We start from the raw sequence: 21755 nt of genomic DNA, 5'->3' as shown, positions 1-21755 counted from the left end.
ACGGCACAGCCGGAGGAGCCATGGGGGGGGGGGCCGGCACGGCCGGAGGAGCTAGAGGGGGCGCAGCATGTCAGCCCGCAGCGCGGCCGGAGTAGCCATGGGGGGGCCGCGGGGGCGGCACTGCACGGCCGGAGGAGCCATGAGGGGGAGCCGCGGGGCCGGAACCGCACGGCCGGAGGAGCCATAGGAGGCCGCGGGGGCGGAACGGCACGGCCGGAGGAGCCATGGTGGGGGCCGGCACAGCCGGAGGAGCTAGGGGGGGGCGCAGCATGGCAGCCCGCAGCGCAGACGGAGGAGCCACAGGGGGGCCACGGCGGCAGCATGGCACGGCCGGAGGAGCCATGGGGGGCCGCGGGGATGGAACGGCACAGCCGCAGGAGCCATGGGGGGGGGGCCGGCGCGGCCAGAGGAGCGAGGGGGGGGCGCAGCATGGCAGCCCGCAGCGCAGACGGAGGAGTCACAGGGGGGCTACGGCGGCAGCATGGAACGGCCGGAGGAGCCATGGGGGGGGGGGCGCGGCGCGGCACAGCCGGAGGAGCCAGCCAAGGGGGGGGGGCGCGGAGCGGCCGTAGGAGGAGCCAAGGGGGGCGTGGCCAGAGGAGGACCCAAGGGGGGGGTGCCTTTTTAATGTTTGCTCCCCCTGCTCTTAGAACCTGGCTATGCCACTGATCCCCACCAGTGACCTGGGCCATCCTTTGGGCTCTCTGGTGAGAACCCTCAGCCTCCCGTCCTCAGCCTCTACCCTGACTGCCTGAGCAGGGGGTTATTGACAAGGAGGAGACTCAGGTTCTTGTTCTCTTTTAAGACCAAGTAAATAAGTCATAAGCAGTTCTAGGTTTGATGAATTTTGCTGCTTCTCTGCATTAATTGTCTCTGAGCAGCTCATGATTCTCTCTAACATTGCAGTTCTCCTCAAATACTTGCTGAATAATTACTGTGCACTGTTGTTGGTCTGGAACTCATCTGAGAGCACTTTATTCAGGTCCTTCAATGTATGAAATTCAAGATCCGATGGTTAGTTTGAAAATCAGGGCTCTTGGGTCCTATTCCCAACTCTGCCACTGACTGGCTGTGTGACCTAAGACAAGTCAATTCTCCTTTCTCAGCCTTAGCTTCTCCCTCTTTCAAGTAGGGATAATAATGATCTGCTCCTACCTACCTCACGGTGGGTGGAGGATGGGGATCCATTGGAGAGTGTCACTAGGAGGAGTGCATAATATGAGGTGTCCTATCACGTTTACTCAGATCAGATTGTGACATAATAGAATAGCTGAAATATTCTATTTTATTTGTATTTTTTTATTTTGAAATTGATAAGAGCAGCAACTACTTAGCTCAGACTCAGGCTTCTTATCTAATTTTCGAGATCTAAGGGTCTCCTCTTGGTGTGCGAGGAGACAATTTAACACACTGTGACAAACAGGAGATGCTTTTGTTTTGCAACAAAATATTTTTGCAAAGAACTTTCATCCCACTTGTTATGAGTTCAAGAAACAAACTGGTTTAGTCTGAATGGGATTTTCTGACAGAAACGGTTCAATGAAATTTCCCCATCATCTCAATTTCTGGGCTCTATCCCTGCCCAGGGGTGAAAGGAACTTAAAGGATTTACCGTTATGCCGGAGTCCTGAGCGGGGGTGTGGCCTCAACTGGAAGAGGCGGGGCCTTTCAAGATTTAAAGGCCCAGGGGCTCTGGCTGTGGCTGGGAGCCCCAGGGCCTTTAAATCACCCCGGAGCTCCCAGCTGCAGAGGCGGCTGGGAGCTCCGGGGCTCAGGGGCGAATTAAAGGGCCCAGGGCTCCGGCCACCGCGGAGCTCTGGGCCCTTTAAATCCCCGCCCAAGCCTGACTGCCGGATCTCCGGCGGCGCTTTAAAGGGCCCGGGGCTCCCCGCAGCGGCAGGAGCACCGGTCCTTTAAATCACCGTGGGAGCCCGGCTGCCGGAGCTCCAGTGGGGATTTAAAGGGCCCGGGGCTCCCCACAGCAGCCGGAGGGAAATGTGGTCTAGATGTAATCAGTGGAATGGGAGTGCAGAGCTGGTTGAAAGCCCAGACTCCAAGAGCCCTTCTCCATGTCTGGCTGTCCAACGGAGAGGGTGTACCTACTGGGTCCGGCAGGGATCAGTCCGGGGGCCGGTACTATTCAATATTTTCCTTAAGGATTTGGAAAATGGAGTGGAGAGCATGCTTCTACAATTTGCAAATGACACCAAGCACTTTGGAGCACAGGATTGGAATTCAAAACGCCCTTAACAAATTGGAGACTTGGTCTTCTTGAGCCAAAGTCCATGGCTGGGCCCCTCTCTATAGACTGGGCTGAAGTGAAACCCCAGAGCCAAACCCTCCTCCTCCTGGGCAGTGCGCTCCGACTTTGAATGGGCAGATGCTGCTTAGCGCTGTCAGAGCAGCTTTTGCTGGGGGCTTCTCCCAGCACTTTCCAATAGTGGGAAAGTATGAAATCCCCATCTGACTGCTGGGGACAGAGCCAGAGAGGCGGGAGCAACTTACCCAAAGTCCCACAGGGAAAGGAAAACACCCAGCAGTGGAACCAACAGGAAACCCAGCAATGGAACTCAGGAGTCCTGATTCCCAGTCCCCTGGTCCAGTCACTCCAGCGGCGCACACTCCCTCTCAAAGGCAGGGGGAGTGGACATGGGGGCCTGGTTGTAATTGCCAGCTGTGGGAGGGAGCGTGCAGCAGTGGTTAGCGAAGGGGCCTGGAAAGAAGGCCTGCTGGGTCCCATCCATACTTCTGACACTTGGTGTGACCCTGAGCCAGTAGCTTCCCCTCCCAGGCCTGTTTCTCATCAGTGGGGTTGGGGTCGCAGTCCCGACAGCCCAGGGGGGTCGGGAGGCTCCAGGAAGGTGTGTAAAGTGTTGGGATGTCGGAATTCCGGATGCGCTGTCACCACCCCACTAGGGCGGTGTTCTGCACCCCCTGCTGCTGGCCGAGTTTCTCCGTCCCTTGACAATAAGACAGACTCTTGTTTTCACAGCCAGCCGATCGCCCCGTGCCATCACCCTGCCTGCTTCCTGGGCAGGGTAACTCCTCAGCTCACCACCACCCTCTCCAGCCTGCCTTGGGCTTGGAGAGTGAGGAGAAGGGCGAGGGACGACCCTGAACATCCTCCATCCATCGCTCCGTCACCAGAGCAAGTGAGTGGCATTAGGGTTCCTCGGGGGCATCCCCCGTCTGTCTGGGGAGAGGCAGAAAGAGGGGGAGAGAATCTCTCCCAAAGGAGACCAGATGGCGCTCTGGCCAGGAATGCAGGGCCACGGGGCTTGCCGCGGTCCGGCCGACGGTCCGGCCGGGGTCGCTGAGCTGCCGTGGTCCGGCCGGAGCTCCAGCCAGGAGAGCGGGGCTGCAGGGCTGGCTGCGCTCCGCCGGAGCTCCAGCCGGGGTCACGGGGTCACAGGGCTGCCGCGCTCCGGCCTGGGTTGCGGGGCCACGGAGCTGCCATGCTCCGCCGGAGCTCCAGCCGGGAGAGCGGAGCCGCGGGGCTGCCGCGCTCCGGCCGGCGCTCTGGCCAGGGGAGTGGGGCCCCGAAGACGACTGCCGCCGGGGTGAGTGCACGGGGCCCTCTTATGTGCGGGGCCCGATTCTGGGGAATCGGGCGAATCAACCTAAAGCCGGCCCTGCCTGGGTTCTGTTCCTTCTCTAGCCTGGGCGGGAGGTGGGGGGGTGTGAGTGTGGTCTGGGGTCGCAGGAGGGAGCTGCTTGTCCAAAGTGACCAGTTTCTTTGTGACTGACCCCAGTGTTCGAAAAGGACGAGACTCCCCAGTTCTTGCAGCCCCAGGGATGACGAGGGGGAGCGTTGAGGGGGAGCAGATCATGCAATGAACTCCTGCCAGTGGGGGTAGCTTGCCCTCCCTGTACCCCTGTGGGGGGAGCAGGAGCTGCTCTGGCTGGGGCAGGGATGGGGAGGGAGCAAACAGGCTGGTTAGTGAGAGGCTGCCTTGACCCCAGACTCACGCCTGCTCCCCGCTGGGTTCCAGGATGGCCAGGCTCCTGAGGATGTTCAGGAAGAAGGCTCTGCAGGTGGCCCCAGAGCCTGAGGGAAGCAGCCACCATCTTCCCCAGGAGCGAAGCGGCCCCTCCGTCCCCGCTGGCGGGGAAGGAGCTCCCGGCCGCGCCAGGAGGTGGAAGTGCCCAGCCTTCTGGCGGAGGAAACCCACTCCCGGCGCAGGCGCCGAGGTGGGAGCATCACCTCCCAGGCCAAAATGGAGCTGGGCCAGGCTGGGGCTGGGCAGGCAGGACCCAGCCCAGGGGCGGAACCGGGCAGGGTGGCTCTGGGGCTTGTGGTTGTGTGGGCAGCAGCGGTCCCAGGAGCCCAGCCCCAACTTCCAGCAGGGGGCATCGCCCTGCTCGGTCAGTGAGGACCTTCCAGCCTCCCCAGGGCAGGAGGTGGAGGATCCCTCTGCCAGCCCCAGCAGCTCGGGCCGCTCCCCATCCGACAGCAGCAGCGCCTGCGACTCGGACAGCACCCTGGCCGACGGACGCTTCTGCTTTCTTCCAGGTGAGGAGCCAGGCTGGGCTCAGGGAGGAGTGAGGAGGGGGCTGTGAACACCCTGGGCCCAGGCCCTCGAGCAGTGCTATGGGGGTGGGTCTCCAGCCCAGGTGTCTGGCCTGAGCCATGTGAACCCCTCACGGACACTAGATGCTGCCACTTTGGTCCTTGGTGCTCCATTGGGCGGGGGTGGGGGGGAGGCACCTCCAAGGGAGTCCAGGACAGTGGGGAGGGGCTCTTTGCTATGGGCTCCTGAAGGAGTTGGGGGCTGATGCCATCACTGAGGGGGGGAGTGTGGGGCCCAATCTGCCCTATGTCCCGGAGGTGGGAAGGGGACACATTGTCCCGCCATGCCCCTGTCCTTCCCCCGAGTGGCAGCAGGCATCACCCTGTACCCTTCTCTCCCTGGTGCAGCGTCCGCCAGGGACTCCGAGGACGACGAGGAGGAAGAAGAAGGGGTAGACTTGGTAACAGAGGAGGCTGCTCTCATGAACATCCGAGAGCAGCTCCATGCCCGAGAAAAGGTACAAACGTTCCCCAGCTGTGCTGGAACTGAGATTGTCCTGCTCCTTCCCAGCATCCTGACCCCCTGCAGAAGGTCTTGGCCCTAATGGGGACCTTTCTCCTTCATGATCTGGGACCCCCAAGATGGGGGTGTTTGTCACACACCAGCCGGGGTCTCCTCCCCCCACAGGTACTGTCCCAGTTCCTGACCCTGATTGGGGAGGAGTCGTGGGTGATTTGAACAATAGGCAGGTCCCCACTATCCCCCATTCAGGCCTAAGTCCTGCAGCTGGTGTGGCTGGGGCAGGGAGGTCCCTGGCTAACTGGCTCTCTCTCCCCTAACCCCACTCCTGGTGGGTGCAGGACGAGGCGCAGCAGCTCGAGTTCCTGCACGCCATCTACACCGCGTGCCTCGCTGCCCAGGAGAGAGGGGACTACACATTGGAGCCACACTGCTCGAAGGCGGCTGTGGCGGAGAGGATTGTGGTGAGTGAGACACGGCGCCCGGGAGCTGGAGGGTGGACAGAGATATGGGAGGGGCAGGGGTCTCCCCGGGCCGATGGTTGGGGGATGGCTGGTGCTGGAGGGCAGCTGAGGGCAGGGATTGCTGGGGCTGAAGATTGGGGAGAGGAGACGGGAGAACTAGTGGGCAGGAATCGGAGGAGCGGGAGGCAGCTGGGGGGATCCTGCTGGCTGTGTAATCTCCTCCTTGGGGAGTGTCAGTGAGGCCCGAATCTCACACGCTCCTTTGTCTCCTTTGCGTCTCACAGGAGCTCATTGAGGAGCTTCCTCCTAACTCTCCACCTGGCGCCGTCCTGGCCAACGCCCTCATTGCTGTGGCCAACCTCAGGTACCGAGACCCTCCCGCCCGGTTCCCCTAACCCCGGTGCTGCTCACGCCCGTGGCTGGGAGTCACTGCCCCTCCCACTCCCAGGTCACCTCCCAAGGGTGGCTCCTCTGGCAGAGGTGGCAGGAAGGGTCACTCCCTCTCCTGGCTGCTCTGTTCTTTTCACTCCAGTCACATTGCAATGGCTTTGGGGAGAGGCTGACTCCCAGGATCAGATACAGGAGGGGCAGCAGGGTCCAGGGAACAGGCGCCATTCCTGCCCTGCCACTGTCGGTCTGGGCAACCTTGGCCTTATCATTCCCTGGCTCAGTGCCTCAGTTTCCATTCTCGCCAGCCTCTGCCTATTTCCCTGCAGTTTCACGTCTGTGTTGGTGCCAGTCCCACCCCCGCACTGCACAGTCTAATACCGGCTCCTCTCTCTTGCCAGCACCATGACACCTGCCCTGGAGCCGGAGCTGGAGACCCACCTCCTCCAAGCCACCCTGCACGCAGTCTTCACCCTGGGCACGCAGACGGACACCAATCAAGTCCAGGTAGATCAGCCAGCTGTTATCCTGCCCGAATCCTTGCTAATTGCCTGCAGTGGGATGGGAATGAGAGAGGCCAGGATATGTGTTTGGGGGTCTCACCAGTGCTTCCCAGAGACCCCTCTTCCCATCCTGTGGCAGGTGTAGCCCCAGTTTCCCTAACTCTGACCCATGGCTCTCCCTTGCTTTGCAGGATCTGCATAGGGTCATACCAGGCCTTCTGGACGCCATGCTGGGGAACCTGCTGGCAAAGACCCCAGACACTGACAAGCTCCACTACATCTTGGAGGTGAGCCCGATGAGGGGGTGGGGGCAATTTTACCTTAACTCTTAGATCCATTTTCCAGTCTGTCCTCCTAGCTGGGCCGCCAGTGGCCGTCCTTGGCCAGGGCAGTCAGTGCAATGCAGTGTCAGGCCCTTCCTCCTTGAAGGACAGAGGAAGGAGCTGGGACTTCACCCAGAGCTCTACCTGCTTGTGTCGAGCACTAACCACAGGGCCCCCGGCTGGCTTGGGGAGTGAGAGTCTGAACCCCTCCTGGGAGATCCAGAAGATGGTCCTCAGAGAACAGCCACAGCCTCGTTCCTAGAGAAACAGGAGGGCCCCAGAGAATCGCCCCTTGTCTGACGGGCCCCGAGATTCCTGGGGGGATTGTGCTCACACTCAGTCCCTTCACCCAGCCAAGGACTTGAGAGCCAGGGAGGGGGGAGGGGTCTGTCTCCTTCCTGGTGAGCTGTTCAGGAATCAGGAGTTCAGGGAGGATGGGACCAGCCCCGACACCGAGCATTGTCCCAATCTAGAGAGACAATGACAAGTTGTGACCTGCAGGATACAAGCATCGTCCTGGGGGCAAGAGTCCCCTTCTAAAGCTTTGCAGTCAATGAATCAGATATTCCACCCCCACCGCATGCAATGTCTCAGCCCCCTTGGGATGGGGGGGGGGGGCCATTAGCACAACACATGCACCCCCCCATCAATCCTGAGCTGCCTCCTTTCCCCACAGCACATTAACTACTGGACCGTGTCCAGGGTGCCAGAAGAGAGAGCCAGGGCCATCAGGAGCAGCGCGGCCCTGCTCACGTCCGTCATCTCCCTCCCTGACTTTGACGTAAGTGGCCTCTGAGCCCAGCTTCCTGACTCCAGGCGTAGGGGAGCTGGCTCCAACGGGCTGGAGGATCTGCTGCTGCAGGGGCTGTGGGTTAGGAGTGTTCCTCTTGGGGAGGCAGAGTCAGAGCAGAGAATGAGCCTGGCTTGAGTCAAGTTCTTCTTGTCCTGGTTAAGTGGCGACTCTCGCTTTTAAGGGGAGCATGCTCCAGGTTCTTGCCTTCCTGTCATCCTGGAGCAGCTGGGGAAGCAAATCCTCATGGAGGGCCCTGCCCACATCCCTGTTCTCCGGGCTCCCTTGCGGGCAGAGATAATTAAGGATCCAGCTCTAGCTCCTATCCTCTAGCATCTCCTGCAGAGGGGCTGAGGGGAAGGAGAGTCCTGGCCCGGGCGGGACTGGGAGCTGACAGGAAAATGCTGATGGAGTCCCCTCTCCCTCTCCCTTCCATTAGAACTCAGCCGAATTCCCCAGGATGGGTCACCACGTGGCACAGCTGGCTCTGTTCGTCGGTGACCCAGACGAGGACATCAGCCGGCAGGCCAGGGAGGGGGTTTACCGGCTCTACCAGCTCCTGCTGCGCCAGAGGGGTAAGGAACCCGGCTGAGAACTGGCACCCGCTAGACGAGTGAGACTGGGACCCCAGCCAATTTCTCTCCGAGTGACCCCGGCTGGCGGATAAGTCTCTCTCTATCTCTTTCTGTGTTCTCCACCACCCCCGCAGTTCTGTTGGGCTCTGCCCACTGAGCAGCCACCAATGGGATTGGAAGGACACAAGCCCTGCAAGCAGAATGACAAAGGTGTGTGTGTCTCTCTCTTTCCCAGACCTGAACATCCATGAGGTCGAAGACCTTTGGTGCTGGGACTGGCACCAGGACAGCAGGCTCCTCGGCTATAAGAACACAGCCAGGGTGGGGGAGGTAAGGACACTCTGCTAGGGCATGGCACAGCTCTGCAGGGCGGGTGGCTGCCTCCTGGAGCCACGCGACGGAGTTGCCGTTCTAGGCCAAGATTTGGAGCCTGGTTCGGGGCAATCTGCTGAAGCCTCACATCTGGTTGGTTTCAGGTTTTTGCCAAATTTTTCTCGGAGGGGCAGAGAAGATTCTTCCTGCAGACAGCAGTGCTGGCCATGCACGACCCCCTGCTGCGTGTCAGCCAGGCTGGGCTGCTCCTTACTTACTCCCTCCTGGGGCAAGCCCAGCAGCTGATGGGGAACAAGGTGAGCAGCTGCATTAGACTCAGGAGATTGGGGCGGGGCCCAGGCCTCATTCCCATCCTCTGGCCATTCGCCGGCCTGGCAGCAAGGCGACTGGTGGGGAATGAGAGTGAGAGCAGGTGCTCCTGGGAAGGGAAATGAATTCACCTCCATGAGCAGGAGGGAGCCAGCTTGTCCCCGGAGCAGCTCCAGCCCAGCTCTTTAGCAAGGCTAATGAATGACAAGCATTGCCTCAGCACGGACTTCTGTTGTTGGGAAGGGCAGAAGAGTCCTCTACGTGCCCTCTGCGAGCCTCTCCTGTCACCCGCGCCACCTCCCAGAGTTGTTCCCATCACTGGCAGCCTGGGAGGCCAAGGATTGAGGGGTGATGGCGACTGACCGGGCAGTTCTGAGGCACATGGGCGGGGGCTGCTGATCTGCCCCATTCACCAGGGCTGCCATTCTGCGGCTTCAGCCTCAGTGGCTGGGATGACTTGGGGAAAGGTCTCAAGCTCCCCACATCCCACTTCACTGCTGCCAGAATCCCTCCACCCCCCCCCCCCCGCTAGAGCCCCCTCCCTGCCCAACCTGGGTGGGGTTGAGGAGAGGGGTCAGAGAACTTGAGCTGTGGATTGGAGGTGGAGCAGCTGTCAGGAGCACTGGGTGGGAGGTGGCAGGAGCTCCCCCTACAAGGAGGTTGTTGGCACTGGAGGTCCCTAGAAAGGACAACAAGACTCCATTCTGGGTGTCAGGAGGGGGACTTCATCCCTCAGAGGTGCGCGGGTGCTGGGTGGAATTGCTGCTGGTCCCAGGTGCCCTTAATTCCCCCTGATTCCACGGGGGCGTCTGAGTCTCTGACAGGTCCTCGTTCCCTTGCAGCAGGAGGACGTCACGGCCAACATAATGAACCAACTTCACATCATCCGGCACTTGCGCCAAGTGCCGGAGGCGCTGCAGGAGTTCTGCCTCCAAGGCCACCAGCAACTCCTCCTCCCTCTAAACGGGGAGTGTAGTGAGACTGAGCGGCCTCCCTCCGAGCAGGAGAGCGAGGGCCCCTCTACACGCCCCTTGGAGGGCGGAGACTATATCGCCCCATCCCCCTCGCCTGTTGGCTGGCCACCAGGGCCTCTGGTGGACTCTGTTGCGACTGAGCGGCCTCCCTCCGAGCAGGAGAGCGAGGGACCCCCTACACGCCACTTGGAGGGCGGAGCCTATATCGCCCCGCCCCCCTCACCATAAGGACCGGGACGTGGCCGGAAACATAAAAGGCCGGCCCTGCACCACAGTTGGGGGACAGCCTGCAACAGAGGAGGACACTTGGCCTGTTCTCCAGAGGCCCCTAACCCTAACCCTAACCCCAGACATGGACGAGGACCGGCCCGGAGTACCCGCTGCGGTTTACCCCGAGGAGCCAGAAGAGGCCTGGAGGCCGCAGGTACCAAACCCCGGGGAGGCAGGAAGTAGCCCAGGGGCAGCCCGGGAGCTGCTGGCTGCAGGGCCCGGCGCGACTCAGTCGGCGTGTTGCGGCTGGATCCCCGCCGACGCAGGGGCAACCAATCCTGCCCCTGCCAGCGCCTTGGGCTGGGACGCGGGGGAGGAGGGTGGGCCCGCGTCCCCCTGCCACCCCACCCCGGGTGGCTGACCCCCTACATGGTGCAAGGAGGCTCTAGCCCAGGACAGGAACTGTTTGTTGGCTGGCCACCGGGGCCCCGCCCAGACTAGAGCCAGCCCTGTCAAGTCTGTCTGTTTGCTGGCTGCCAGGGTTCCACCCAGGCCAGGGCCCGCCCTGGAAGTCTGGTTGTTTGTGGGGTGCTTGGGCCCCACCCAGGCCTGAGCCACCCCTGATACACTGCGTTGAGGGGCTGACCACTTGAGCGACCTCAGCCCAGCAGCGCCGGCTCTACCATTTTTGCCGCCCCAAGCAAAAAAAACAACAACAACGCTCGGACTGCCAAAGCGAGCAAAAAGAAAACCAAAAAAACCCCCAACCACTCGGACTGCCGCCACCCGAACTGCCGAAGCAGAAAAAAACACAACAACAACGCTCGGACTGCCGCCACCCGAACTGCCGAAGTGCAAAAACCAAAAAAGTCGCCCGGCCTGTGCTGCCCCAAGAATGGACGGAATGCCGCCCCAGGCATGTGCTTCCTCCGCTGGTGCCTGGAGCCGGCCCCGCAGCCTGGTTGGGACAGCTGATCGCTGAGGGGGCTTGGCTTTAGCTGCTGGGCCTGTGAGCCTAGACCAGGGGTCTCAAACTCGGATGACCCCGAGGGCCGCATGAGGACCAGTTCATTGGCCCAATGGCCGCATCACTGACACCCCCCCCTCGCTGCCCCCAGCCCTGCCCCCAGAGGGGGCAGGAGGGGTGTGGCAGGGGCTCAGGGCGGGAGTTGAGGTGCAGGGGGCTCAGGGCAGGGAGTTGGAGGGGTGAGGCAGGGGGTGCAGTAGGGGGCTCTGGGCAGGGGGTTGGGGTGCAGGAGGGAGTGTGGGGTGTGGCAGAGGGTTGGGGTTCAGACGGGGCTCAGGGCAGGAGGTTGGCTGCAGAAGGGGTGGGGGATGCAGCAGGGGGCTCAGGATAGGGAGTTGAGGTGCAGGAGGGAGTGTGGTGTGTGGCAGAGGGTTGGGGTTCAGATGGGGCTCAGGGCAGGAGGTTGGGGTGCAGAAGGGGTGGGGGATGCAGAAGGGGGCTCAGGATAGGAAGTTGGGGTGCAGGAAGGATGTGGGATGTGGCAGGAGGCTCAGGGCAGGGGGTTGGGGTGTGGGGTGCAGGAGGGAGTGTGAGGTATGGCAGAGGGTTGGGGTGCAGGCAGGGGGCTCATGGCAGGGGGTTGGGGTGCAGGCAGGAGGCTCAGGGCAGGGGGTTGGTGTGTGGGGTGCAGGAGGGAGTGCGAGGTGTGGCAGAGGTTGGGGTGCAGGCAGGGGGTTGGGGTGCAGGACGGCATTGGGCTCTGGCCCGGAGAAATAGCCCCGCAGGCTGCGTGTTTGAGACCCCTGGCCTAGACAGAGCACTCAGGTATTTCCATCAGCCTGCTCAATGGCAAATGCAGCCCCCCAAAGAAGTGAAGAAGAGTGGAAGTGAAAGAGTAAAGCTGGACCATCCGCTGAGCTGCTGCACTCAAGTGAGCAGAGCCGGGGAGAGAAGAGGGAGAACTCGAAGGTGGCTGGCGGCAGTAGGGAGGAGAAGCAGTTTGGGAGCCACGAGAGGAGAAATAAATCGTTAATGACAAATGCTGCCGGCTCTCTCTTGTGTGGTGAAGGTTGAAAAGGGGTCTCGTTACTATCACGCTAACCTTTAACATAGCTGTGTATGATGGGGGGAGGGGTCTATAAAGGTAAGAGGTCACTCTAGGGGCTTGAAGTCCCAGATTCTGGGGCTATTGCCTCCTTCTACCAGCTGATCTCAACCCAGCAACTCCCTCAGGTGGTAGCAGTAGTGAGCTCTTGTCCTCCTTTTCCGGACTAGCCACCAGAAAAAGGACACGATCCATCTGGCCAAGGAAAGAGACAGGCAGTGTTGCCTGTTAACATGGCTCTTGTGGGGGAGCACGGTAGGTTACTTTGGACTAGGTAGGAGCCACATGTCTCCAAACCTGCACCTCCCGAGGCTCCCAGAGACTTCGCTCCCGATCCCAGAGCGTCCTCAGAGTCCTAAAGCGCCAGATGGAATCTGGCCTCTCCCCCCACCTCAGCAGTCCAGAAAATGTTATTTGTAGACATGTTCTGTGTCCTCTCCTGCCACACTCCCCTGTTGGTGACTAATGCAGTCACAGAGTCCAGGCTCGGATATTAGGGAACACTATGTCACTAGGAGGGTGGTGAAGCACGGGAATGGGTTACCTAAGGAGGTGGTGGAATCTCCATCCTTAGAGGTTTTTAAGGCCTGGCTTGACAAAGCTCTGGCTGGGATGATTTAGTTGGGGATTGGTCCTGCTTTGAGCAGGGGGTTGGACTAAATGACCTCCTGAGGTCTCTTCCAACCCTGATATTCTATGATGTTTCTGTCCCTCTTTTATACTTTCTTTCAGTTGCTAGAAAGATCTTTGCTGTGTCATGGGGGTCAGGCAGTCCCATTGGTCAGGCAGTATCCCACTGACTAAGTGCCCCTCTCCAAGGAGTCTCTCAGAGAGTGGATTCTTCCTGATGGGCCATCAACACCTTTCTGGCCCTCCTTTGTTTCTACTGTAAAGCTGGCTGTGGGCATCTCCCAACCTCACAACATATTTCAGAAACACACATAGAGCATAACTTCCCATACAATGACAGCACATCCAATCCAACAGGTTATGAATGTTCAACAGATCCAGACATTTGACATACCACCTCACAAGGCATGCATAATACAAAACATCTCATAATCATATCACAGGGGTGAATACTGTGTGCTACTGAGAGATACAGGGTTCCAGAGTGTCAGTGTATCATGGCCAATGGCAGTAAAAGCCCAAAGGAGATGCTCCCCTGGAACAGCCTTTGGTGACAGCAAGGTCCCCACTGAGAACTTCAGTGCGACTCTGCAGCTGTTACCCAGCTGTCCCACCCCAGCATCAGCTGCAACTCAGTGCTTTTTGGGTGGCTTCATGCTGGCTGCATGCCTAGACAGCAGATAAAATCTGCGAAATCTGGGACTAGGAAGGAATTTCCCCCAGGTCAGATTGGCAGAGACCTGGGGGGAGGGGTCGCCTTCCTCTGCAGCATGCGGCACAGGTCACTTGCAGGTTTAAACTAGTGTCAATGGTGGATTCTCTGTAACTTGAAGTCCTTAAACCACGACTGGAGGACTTCAGTAACTCAGCCAGAGGTTAGGGGTCTATTACAGCAGTGGGTGGTGAGGTTCTGTGGCCTTCAATGTACAGGAGGTCAGACTAGATGACCTTCTGACCTTAAAGTCTATGAGTCTTATTGAGTGGTTCACCCTTAATGTAAAGAACCAAAACCTGGGAAATACCAGACAGGAGACCATCAAACAGGAGTAAAAAGCAGTAAAAAGCCTCAGCAAAGAGCTCCAGGATACATAGCAGGGCTCATGTGGCAGTGAGTTCCAAAGACAAAAGGACCCATTCATAAGATCACGTTATCTGAAGAAGCCACCCTAGAGACAGCTGCATCTCAGCGCTGGGCGAGCCATCCCCATGTAGTATTGCTGTGCTGCTGTTCCTCAGCTGTCCCACCCCAGAGGTGACTGCATCTCAGCCCCAGGTGACCATTACCCAGCAGTGGAAAGAGTTGAATATTTGCTAAGAGTTTTTGTTTTCAGTTCTAAGAAATACCTCATTTCTGAGAAGAGGCAGTTGGGATGTCATTTCTGGACGGAGAGACAGTGGTAACATCCAGAAATTCACAAGGGGGTGTATCTCTGGCCAAACTGTCCCCCTCCCTCTTCCCCCCAAGTTGGTCACAGTTCCTGACACTTTCAGTGCCCTTTAAAGCACGTGCACTTCCAGACCCTGCTGCGCCGAAGAGCCCGTGGGGGGATCTGGGGAATGAAGATTCTCTGCACCCTCCAGTCTCTGTCACTTGCTTTTCCAGCCTGGCCCCACCTCTCCGGGCCTCTCTGTGCTCCCCTCCCACAGGCCCACTGCCTCCCACCCCCTCGCACTACCAATGTGAGAGCAGGGCCGCCCCACCCACCTTCAAACCCCCACCAGCTGGGCTGCTGGGAGGATGAGACACAGGGAGTTACGCTTTTGTTTCTCAGAAACAAAAAATTTTGCCCGGACAGAGAGAAGCGAAGATTTGGCCGGGGTAAGAGCAGGGGGCGGAGGGGGGAGGGCGTGTGGAGGGTGTTTGCCTCCAATCTAGCCCATCCCCCCCCAAGGAGCAGGATTGTCCCCCCCACTCTATCCCCCCCACCAAGGGGCAGGATCGTCCCCTCTGCTCTATTCTCCCAGGTTGCAGGATTGTCCCCCGCAGTCTATTCCCCACCCATGGGGCAGGATCGTCCCTGCCTGTTCCCCATGTTTCACCCTCCCTAACTGTGCTAGGGCATTGCCAAGTCACATGATTAGTCTTGGCTCTCTGTGGGGTGGAAATTCCCAGCAGCTGGGGGTGGGGGGGTGGGACAGGGGCAGTTCGGACCTCACCCTCTGTCCAGCAGAAAGACTGGCACAGGCAGCGGCTAATCTACCCCCAACGCTGGGTCTGGCTCATGGCGTGATTTGAAACACTGTCAAACTCTGACCAGTTCAACCACCTAAAACCAGGGCAAACCCTTGGGCACGTGGAATCCCCCAGAACAGTGGCTTGTCTTGCGTTAGCCGCAATCAGGACATTTACAGGCACAAGCTAATCTATGGAAGGAGAGCCGGCCCCTCAGATGTTCACCCCCCACCCCCCCACACACAAAAGAGGGGTTCTATATATTTGCTTGCCGGTCTTTGGAGCCGCTTTTCCAGCCCTTGCCACTGGAGGGAGAAGCTGGAAAAGGGGCTCCAAAGACCAGCAAGCAAATATATAGAACCCCTCTTTTTTATTGGGGGGGGTGAACATCGAGGGAGCTAGCTCTTTCCGTGGGTTAGTTTGTGCCTGTGATGCGCACTGCTTTGCCTTATCACAGCGCAGCAATCCCGTGCCTCCAGCAGCTGGGGATTGCAGGAAAACCCCAACTGCCCTGTGAATCTGGCAACTTTTCGGTGGATGAAATCCTGATAGATTATGTCCAAAGAGGGAGGGAAACAAAATTCCCATTTTCTATCTTGACGGGGGGGGGGTCCACTCAGGATGAAAAAACGAATTGGGCCGGCCCTGGTGCTTGCTCAGGAGACATCACTGATGGTAGGACAGATAGAGCCGGTCCCCTTTGTGGCACATCGGTGGCTGGGAGGGATCCCAGGGTGGGAAACTGGGGAGTCTCCAGCAGAAAAAGAGGAGACTTTGGTGCTCCGGGACCAGAGCCCAGCGCTAGGGGAATAGGGTGAGGCCAGGGCATGTTCTTTCCCTTTTCTGTGCCTCAGTTTCCCCCACCCAATGCCCAGGGCTCTGTGGGGGTGAGAGGGTGAATTTGCTCTCATGCCAGCTGGAGGAAAGCTCGGCCAGTCAGCACCCAACTCACTGCATGATGGGAAGGAAGCTATTTCCTTGTTAGGCCCTGAGCGTGGCCTTTCCTAAGGCCGAGCTCGGTGCCTCCCGGACTCGGGCTCCAGCAGCCCCTGTGTCTCCCCAGCTGCCCTCGGCAGCGAGTCGGACTGAGATCAAACTCCTCTTAAAGGCTTGTGCCCCTGCCGGGCGTGGCACTGCCAGTGATTAACCCCTGGCACACGGCATCTGCCAGGCTGTAGGCAGCAGAGAAAAGCCCAGTGTCACCAACAGCCCCAGCGCTAGGGTAGGCTGGGCACAAGCCAACACCACGCGCTGTGATACGGCCAAAGAGCGTCGGCCATGCTCCCAGCTCGGGCGGGGGGAGGGGGCTCTCCAGGGACGCAGAGACGCTGACAGCGTGCAGGGGCCCATGGGGGATAAGTAGCTGGACGTGAGCTCCCGTGCGACAGCGTGGCCAAAGGAGCTAAGGATGCCCAAACAGGGGAATCGTGCGTAGAAGCAGAGAGGTCAGTTTACCTCTGGATTTGGCGCTGGTGCGACCGCTGCTGGGGTCCTGTGTCCAGTTCCGGTGCAGTTCAAGAAGGATGTGAATATATTGGAGAGGGGGCAGAGGGGGGCCACGCGAATGGTTAAAGGATTACAAAACGGGGCCTGGAGTGATAGACCCCAGGAGCTCAAGCTATTTAGCTTTGCAAAGAGAAGCTCCCACCTCCCGGGGTGACTTGACTCCAGTCTAGAAGCACCTACACGGGGATCAAATATTTAATAATGGTCTCTTCAGGCTAGCAGAGAAAGCTGTAACATGATCCATTGGCTGGAAGTTGAAGCTGGACACATTCAGCCTGGAAAGAAGATGTCCGTATTTACCAGGGAGGGGAATTAACCATGGGAACAATGTAGCAAGGAGTGCGGTGGGATGTGTTTCATCGAGGTGGGATGTGTTTCTAAGAGATCTGCTCTCGTTCAAACAGGAATTAACTGGGGGCAGTTCTCTGGCCTGTTATCCAGGAGCTCAGCCTTGGTCCCTCCTGGCCTGGGAATCTACCAATCTCTGCCATGACTTCTTGGAATCCGTGTTCTCGCTCTGGTGCTGCCCGGGGGACAGGAACACAAAGTGGGCAGGTAAACTGAGTCACGCAGCTTGTTCACAGAAATATTCCCATGTTCTCCCGCTCCTCCCCAGACTCCTGCTGCCAGGAAGGGGCACACCTGGGCTAGAGATCAGCCATCCTGCAGCAGAGCCCTTCTGCTCCGGGTGCCAGGTCCTGACCCAGTAGGTTCCCCCCACTCAGCGGGTCTGGAGAGATGCAGCGACTCCGGGAGGACATCACCTGCTCCATCTGCCTGGATGTCTTGGATGATCCCATTTCGATCAAGTGCGGCCACAACTTCTGCCAGGGCTGCCTCGTGGCTCACTGGCGCGGGATCTCGGCCTGGGGACCCAGCTGCCCTGAGTGCCGGGCTCCCTGCTCCAGGGACAGGATGATCCCGGATACGAGGCTGAGAGCCCTGGGGGAGAAAATCACAGCACCCCTGCGGGAAGAGATGGAGCCAGTTAGACCAGACAGGCTGAATCAGGGGAAAGGGGTGCAGGCTCTCACAGGCCCCAGGGCGGGGACTGGCTGGATCAGGGGGTGGGGAATGGGACACGGGGCCTTTCCTCCCTAGGGGGCGCAACCTCTGATTTGGGGGGCAGGGGACTGGCTGGCTCACAGGGGGTGGAAACGGCTCAAGAGGATCTGATCTGAGGGGCAGGGGCCTAGTTGGCTCAGGGGTGGGGTCCCAGCTCTGACCCTGCTCTCTCCCAGCAGCAGGGGCCGGGGGCTCAGCCGGAGCCGGGGCGCCGGTGCAGCTGGTGCGTCTGGACGAAGAAGTGGTCTGATCCTGGACGAGGAGGCCCTGAGCCGCTGCCTGGAGCAGCGTGGGGTGGGGGACGCCCCCGTCTGCCTGGTGTCCATCATCGGGGAGCAACGCCGGGGCAAATCCTTCCTGATGAACTGCCTGCTGCGCCGGCTCCAGCGCCAGGTGAGTGGGGACGGGATCCCCAGCTAAGGCTCCGCCCCTTGAACCACAGACCCCGCCCACCGCAGATAAGGCCCTGCCCCCTGAACCACAGACCCTGTCCACCCCAGATAAGGCCCTGCCCCCTGAACCACAGACCCCGCCCACCCCAGATAAGGCCCTGCCCCCTGAACCACAGACCCCGCCCACCCCAGATAAGGCCCTGCCCCCTGAACCACAGACCCCGCCCACCCCAGATAAGGCCCTGCCCCCTGAACCACAGACCCCGCCCACCCCAGATAAGGCCCTGCCCCCTGAACCACAGACCCCGCCCACCCCAGATAAGGCTTGCCCTCCGCAGGAAGGGCCTCTGCTCCCTCACCACAGGCCTATGTTGCCAGGTGTCCAGTTTTCAGTCGAAAAGGGAACCTGGCAGCATCCAGTCAGCACAGCTGACCGGACACCAAAAGTCCGGTTGGTCACAGTAACCGGCCTCTGCCACTGGGGGGCAGCTGGAGCCACATGGAGGAGCTGCTCTCTGCTCAGCTGCTGAAGCCTGACAGAGCAGTGGCTGGCTTCTGGACCAGACTCCAGAAGAAGGTGCCACCGCCCGGGGGGAAGGGATCCTGCCCACCCCTCCTTCTGTCCCACTGTGCCCCGACTGCCCCCGCCCTGGGCCCTCGGTATGAGGACCAACCCCTCCCTGCCCCCTTGTGCCAGGGACCAATCCCTGCTGTATACTGCTGTGCCCCATCAGCTCCTCCCAGCGGCAGCCGGTGAGTCCCAGGAGAGGGGGGAGTGTGTGCGGAGAGCGAGCGAGACGGAAGGAGTGGGGGAGAGGTGTGAGCAGGGGGCGGGGCCTTGGGGGAAGAGGTGGGGTAGGGGGCGGGGCCTCGGGGGAAGAGGTGGGGTAGGGGGTGGGGCCTTGGGGGAAGAGGCAGGGCACGGGGCGGGGAAAGGGTTTTGGTTTCCAGCCATTAGAAAGTTGGCAACCCTACACAGGCCACGTCCCCAGCACCACAGGCCCAACCCTACGCAGCCAGGGCCCCGCCCCGTTCACCGCATGCTCCACCTGACCCAGCGAGTCCCCTGCCTGCTTCACTGCAGCCCGCACCCCCTATACCAAAGGTCCCCCCAGCCCCCAGCCAGTGTCCATCCTCTCCCTGTGCCAGGCCCTGACCACAGCTGCCGAGACCGCGCCCTCCTCAGCCATGGCCTCTCCCCCTGCCCCACAGGTCCCCACCCATCCCCTGCACCCTGAGCACCCCAAACCCCCCAAACCGCATTCCCACATCCCCTGTCTCTGGTTGCCCCCCTACAGAACCAAGAGCACGTGGCCCTGGGGGGGTTTGAATGTGGCGCCGGGACGGCGACCGTCACGAAGGGGGTGTGGATGTGGGGCCAGCCCCTCTGGGTCCAGGGCCAGGGGAGGAAGGTGAGTGGGGCAGGGGGGCAGGCTGGTGGATGGGGGATGGGGCAGTAGGGAAGGGGAATGAGGGAAGTGGGGGACAGGATCCTGTGCGGAGCAGGGAGGCTGGAGGGGGGAATGGGGGAAGCTGGGGGGGGCAGAGTCCCGGCCCTGGGGCTCCCTACAGACACACTGGGGTGGGGTAGGGGGGCTGTTCACAGTTTGATCCCAGGGAACCGGGCAGCAGAGGTGCCAGGGCTGGGCAGGGGTGAGGGTGGCGTCAGCACAGGGCGCCCGTCGCTGTGGCCGGTGGATCTGTCCGTGTGTCTGTCCCTGCAGGTGGCCGTGTTCCTGGTGGACACCGAGGGCTCCCTGGACCTGCAGCGCCGCATGGAGACCAGCATCAAGCTCTCCGTGTTCAGCATATTGCTCAGCTCCTACTTGGTGGGGGCGCAGTGTAGCCGGGAGAGGGGGGGCTCAGTAGGGGGTGCTGGGGGAGCAGGGAGCGGGCAGAGGGCTCAGTAGGGGGTGCTGGGGAGCAGGGAGTGGGGGGGGGGCTCAGTAGGGGGTGCTGGGGAGCAGGGAGCGGGCAGAGGGCTCAGTAGGGGGTGCTGGGGAGCAGGGAGTGGGGGGGCTCAGTAGGGGGTGCTGGGGAGCAGGGAGTGGGCAGAGGGCTCAGTAGGGGGTGCTGGGGAGCAGGGAGTGGGGGGGGCTCAGTAGGGGGTGCTGGGGAGCAGGGAGCGGGCAGAGGGCTCAGTAGGGGGTGCTGGGGAGCAGGGAGTGGGGGGGGCTCAGTAGGGGGTGCTGGGGAGCAGGGAGTGGGCAGAGGGCTCAGTAGGGGGTGCTGGGGAGCATGGAGTGGGCTTGGGCTCAGTAGGGGGTGCTGGGGAGCAGGGAGCGGGCGGGGGGCTCGGCAGGGGGTGCTGGGGAGCAGGGAGTGGGCGGGGGCTCAGTAGGGGGTGCTGGGGAGCAGGGAGTGGGTGGGGGCTCAATAGGGGGTGCTGGGGAGCAGGGAGTGGGCGGGGGCTCAGGAGGGGGTGCTGGGGAACAGGGAATAGGCGGGGGCTCAGTAGGGGGTGCTGGGGAACAGGGAGTAGGGGGGGCTCAGCAGGGGGTGCTGGGGAGCAGGGAGTGGGTGGGGGCTCAGTAGGGGGTGCTGGGGAGCAGGGAGTGGGTGGGGGGCTCAGCAGGGGGCGCTGGGGAGCAGGGAGTGGGCAGGGGCTCTGTAGGGAGTGCTGGGGGGATAGGGAGGGGGTGGGGGGCTCAGTAGGGGGTGCTGGGGAGTAGGGAGTAGGCGGGGGCTCAGTAGGGGGTGCTGGGGAGTAGGGAGTGGGCAGGGGCTCTGTAGGGGGTGCTGGGGGAATAGGGAGGGGGTGGGGGCCTCAGTAGGGGGTGCCGGGGAGCAGGGAGTGGGCGGGGGGCTCAGTAGGGGGTGCCGGGGAGCAGGGAGTGGGTGGGTGCTCAGCGGGGGGTGCTGGGGAGCAGGGAGTGGGCGGGGGCACAGTAGGGGGTGCTGGGGAGCAGGGAGTGGGCTCAGTAGGGGATGCTGGGGAGCAGGAAGTGGGCGGGGGCTCAGTAGGGGGTGCTGGGGAGCAGGGAGTGGGCAGGGGCTCTTTAGGGAGTGCTGGGGGGATAGGGAGGGGGTGGGGGCTCAGTAGGGGGTGCTGGGGAGTAGGGAGTGGGCGGGGGCTCAGTGGGGGGTGCTGGGGTAGCAGGGAGTGGGCGGGGGCTTAGCAGGGGGTGCTGAGGAGCAGGGAGTGGGCGGGGGATCAGTAGGGGGTGCTGAGGAGCAGGGAGTGGGCGGGGGCTCAGCAGGGGGTGCCGGGGAGCAGGGTGTGGAAGTGGGCATGGCAGGGGGGCCATGCTGGGGTGAGATGTGGGGCTCGGCAGGGAGCGCTCACCTTTTCCTTTGATTATTTTCTAGATTTTTAACATTTCCAGCACATTTACGCGGACGGAGACAGATTATCTGGAGGTGGGTGGGGCAGGGGATACACACGGCTCTACTGACACTGACCTCTCAGCCTTGGCCCTGCTGGGAAGGGCCAAGGAGTCCAGGCGCTGTGAGGATTGGAGAGGGGGAAGTCTATAGGCTTTGGGGCTGTTATTGATGGTTAGAAAGTCTCAGAGATCTCCCGCTAGGCCGGGCTTCAGATGCAGAGAATCTAAACAGTACCAGGTGATGAGTATTTATTAAATATTTGCAATTGTGGTATTCACGGTTAATTACCATTATCTGGCGGCTCTTATTCATTAGCCCTGTAGCTCTGGGTGGTTGGTCATTACAGGTGGAGAAGAGATTTCTGTGTCCTGGTCGACTCCCCTAAATGATCTGCAATGCGCCTGCGGACTCAGGTTGCCGGGAGGGTCGGGAGCCTCGTGGTGGCGCCCAGTGGGTTTGGTGACCCAAAGCTGGGGCGGGTGGAGCAAGGGCCAGATAGAGCTCCCCCTCTTCCCCCCAATAAATCAGCATTTCTCAAGACTGACCAGTTCCAGCAGGGCTTTCTGGTGGGGGGCCGCATGTGCCCATCCAGAGTGTCGTGCTCAGCCAAACCAGGGCCTGCAGAGTTAAGGGAAACGCCTGCCCAACCGTACCTCGGCCCTCTTGAAGCGACGCCCCAGTAGACCCGTGCC

Source organism: Emys orbicularis, chromosome 4 (genome assembly GCF_028017835.1).
Source record: "Emys orbicularis isolate rEmyOrb1 chromosome 4, rEmyOrb1.hap1, whole genome shotgun sequence".
Taxonomy (NCBI): Eukaryota; Metazoa; Chordata; order Testudines; family Emydidae; genus Emys; species Emys orbicularis.
The sequence above is the reverse complement of the archived record's forward strand: the minus strand, read 5'-3'. Positions refer to the sequence as shown.